Source organism: Rhagoletis pomonella, unplaced genomic scaffold (genome assembly GCF_013731165.1).
Source record: "Rhagoletis pomonella isolate Grant_MI unplaced genomic scaffold, Rhpom_1.0 Rhpom_scaffold_00014, whole genome shotgun sequence".
Classification (NCBI taxonomy): Eukaryota; Metazoa; Arthropoda; class Insecta; order Diptera; family Tephritidae; genus Rhagoletis; species Rhagoletis pomonella.
Window position 1 is genome coordinate 6010723 of NW_023458568.1, and position 2909 is coordinate 6013631.

The 2909-nt window shown below is 37.1% G+C and overlaps 1 protein-coding gene across 6 annotated transcripts in view; it reads right to left on the reverse strand.

Annotated features, from left to right (window-relative positions):
* LOC118749186 (clavesin-1-like) overlaps nucleotides 1–2909 on the reverse strand; it is a 405874-nt gene that overhangs the window by 262777 nt on the left and 140188 nt on the right. The window lies entirely within an intron of this gene.

Genomic DNA, 2909 nt, shown 5'->3' on the forward strand with positions numbered 1-2909 from the left:
AACTAGAGTAAACTACTTTAAAAAATTTAACTTTCTGTAAGACAGTGCAGTTTATATTATTGATCAAGTTCAATGAATAAAGGAATTTTTTAATTTGGATTAGCAACTTTCTTTTAGAAAATATGTCTATTTGGTGAAACGTAGGTAAATAATCAGATTTTAAATCCATTACGAGTGGATTACTGTACGAAATAGTCCCTAAAGACACTAAAATCCCCATAGAAGTCCAGGGGTTCCCGAAACCTCGAAATTGTCCCGTAAATTCAAAAAATCAAGAGAATCTCGTAATAGTTCAGGATGTCCCAAAAATCCCGAAATTACTCCCAGGAATCCCGGAAGTCCCAAAAGCTACAAAGTGGTCTCGAAAATCACAAAATAGTTCCGAGAGGCCTAAACATCCGAAATTAGTCCGTAAAATCCCTAAACGGTGCCGAAAATAGTTCCAAACACCTAAACATAGTCCCTGAGTCCCAAAAATCCCTAAATTACTGTCGAGAATCCCGAAAGGGTCCCGAAATTAGTCCCGAAAATCCCGAAATGGTGCCGAAAGTCCCAAAAATCCGAAATATGTTCCAAAACTCCAAAAATAGCCCCGAACTCCCATAAATTCCGAAATTACTCCCGAGAATCCCGAAAAAGTCCCGAAAGTCCCAAAAATCCCATATGGGTCGCGAAATCCCGAAAAAGTTCCGAAAGTTTCAAAGTCCTAAGCTAGTACCGAAAATCCCGAAATGGCCCCGAAAGTTCCAAATATCCGTAATTAGTCCCAGAAATCCCGAAACACACTAAAAATCCGAAATGGGTCCCAAAATTCTGGAAGTAGTCCCGAAAGTGTCAAAAATACCGAAATTACTCCCAATAATCCCTAAATAGTTCGAAAGTCCCAAAAATCCAAAAATAGTTCCGGAGTCCCAAAAATCAGGAAATACTCCCGAAAGTCCCAAAGGTACTTTAGTGAAAGTATTTTGCATCCCCAAGGTACCTAAGTACCCTGGACCAGAGTATTTAGCGCCAGCTAAATACTTTCATTTTCTTGTATTTTGGTATCTAGCAGCTCCTAAATACTCACGTTTTTCTTACTTTAATATCTAACCTACTATATACTTGTGAAAGTATGTATGTATGTGCCAGGTTGCAGTCTAAACGGACGGACAGAATCGAACAAAATTTTGACAGAGTATTGCCATGACACCTGGGCCTATAATAGGGTGAAAAAAATAGGGATCCGACAAGAAAGAAGGGTACGCATAATCGAGTTTGTAAAAGGGGGCGTTGCCCATCCCACAGGCGTGGAATTTTTTTATCAGCTATAACTTCGGAACCATAAGTCACACCAACTTGAAATTTGGTATGCGGACATATAGGCGTGGAATTTTTTATCAGCTATAACTTCGGAACCACAAGTCACGCGATAGGAGGTAGGTGCTTATAGGAGGGTATATATTAACGAGTTTGTAAAAAGGGGCGTGGCACATCCCATAGGCGTAGAATTTTTATCAGCTATAACTTCGGAACCATAAGTCACACCAACTTGAAATTCGGTACGCAGACATATCAATGGTAGGTGCTTATACGAGGGTATATATAACCGAGTTTATAAAAAGGGGCGAGACACATCCTATAGGCGTGGATTTTTTTACCAGCCATAACTTCGGAACCATAAGTCCCACAAACTTAAAATTTGGTATGCAGATTTATCAATGGTAGGTGCTTATAGGATGGTATATATAAACGAGTTTGTAAAAAGGGGCGTGGCACATCCCATAGGCGTGGAATTTTTTATCAGCTATATCTTCGGGACCAAAAGTCCCACGAACTTGAAATTTGGTATGCAGACATATCAATGATAGGTGCTTATACTAGGGTATATATAAACGAGTTTGTAAAAAGGGGCGTGGCACATCCCATAGGCGTGGAATATTTTATCAGCTATAACTTCGGAACCATAAGTCCCACGAACTTAAAATTTGGTATGCAGACATATCAATGGTAAGTGCTTATACGAGGGTATATATAAACGAGTTTGTAAAAAGAGGCGTGGCACATCCCATACGCGTGGAAAATTGTATCATCTATAACTTCAAAACCATAAATCACATGAAATTTAAATTTGGTATGCAGACATATGTATCTATGGTAGGTGCTTATAGTAAGGTGTTTATGAATGAGGTTATAAAAGGGGGCGTGGCACAACCCGTTGGCGTGGAATTTTTAATCAGCCATAAATTGGGAACCATAAGTCACATGAGCTTAAAATTTGGTATTCAGACACAGGTATTTATGGGAGGTGTTCAGAGTAAAGTATATATAAATAAGTTTGTAAAAGAGGGATAAACATATATGTATTCATCTATTAGATAACTCGGATATTTAAAACTGTGTGTTTTTTTTTCTTGAAACCTTACCATCTTTAGATTATTTTGAAAGGGAAAGATTAAACAATTTTTTATTCCGCGATGCTGTTAAACGACAAAGATGCATTCATAATGAATAAAACTCTTTCCGAATTAAGCATTCTACCAGAAAAGTGCAGCTATACTAAAACAGCTAATCGAATAGGCAGCTAAACGGAATGTAGCGTAGTAGACTAATTTTAATTTAGAAATTTGATCGTTATCTTAATCCACCTAATATTAATAATGGAAAAAGATTTGTAGCACAAGTGATGATCAATATATATTGGTTAAAGCACGATAAAGCTAAAAGTATGGCTCATAAGGATGCCTTAATGTAAACAAAAAACACAGTTTGTCTCCTTTAAATTATGCTGAACTGAATATTTGTATTACCGTTTTATATTTTTATTTGTTTACCACGAACAACATCGGGTGCTCTGCTAGTAGCTCCTAAATACCTAAATATTTTTTACTTGGATATTTACCAGCTCCTAAATACCTAAGTATCTTTTA